Genomic DNA, 211 nt, shown 5'->3' on the forward strand with positions numbered 1-211 from the left:
TTTTATTTTAAAAATAATAATTTTATATATTTTTAATTAAATTTTTTATATAATTGATAAAATTTTTTATATAAAAATAATTAAAATATATAATTTAAAAAAAAATTAAAATATATAAAAAAATAAATCATATATTTCCACATATATATTTTTTTCTTTAGAATTACATATATATTTGTTAGTTATGGAATGTGAGAAACAGGGTGAATGA

At 10.0% G+C, this 211-nt stretch overlaps 1 protein-coding gene across 1 annotated transcript in view; it reads left to right on the forward strand.

Moving 5' to 3' along the window:
- LOC119585640 (EH domain-binding protein 1-like) overlaps positions 1-211 on the forward strand; it is a gene marked incomplete in the record, with an annotated part of 320,960 nt that overhangs the window by 169,428 nt on the left and 151,321 nt on the right.

This window comes from Penaeus monodon, chromosome 20 (genome assembly GCF_015228065.2).
Source record: "Penaeus monodon isolate SGIC_2016 chromosome 20, NSTDA_Pmon_1, whole genome shotgun sequence".
Lineage (NCBI taxonomy): Eukaryota > Metazoa > Arthropoda > Malacostraca > Decapoda > Penaeidae > Penaeus > Penaeus monodon.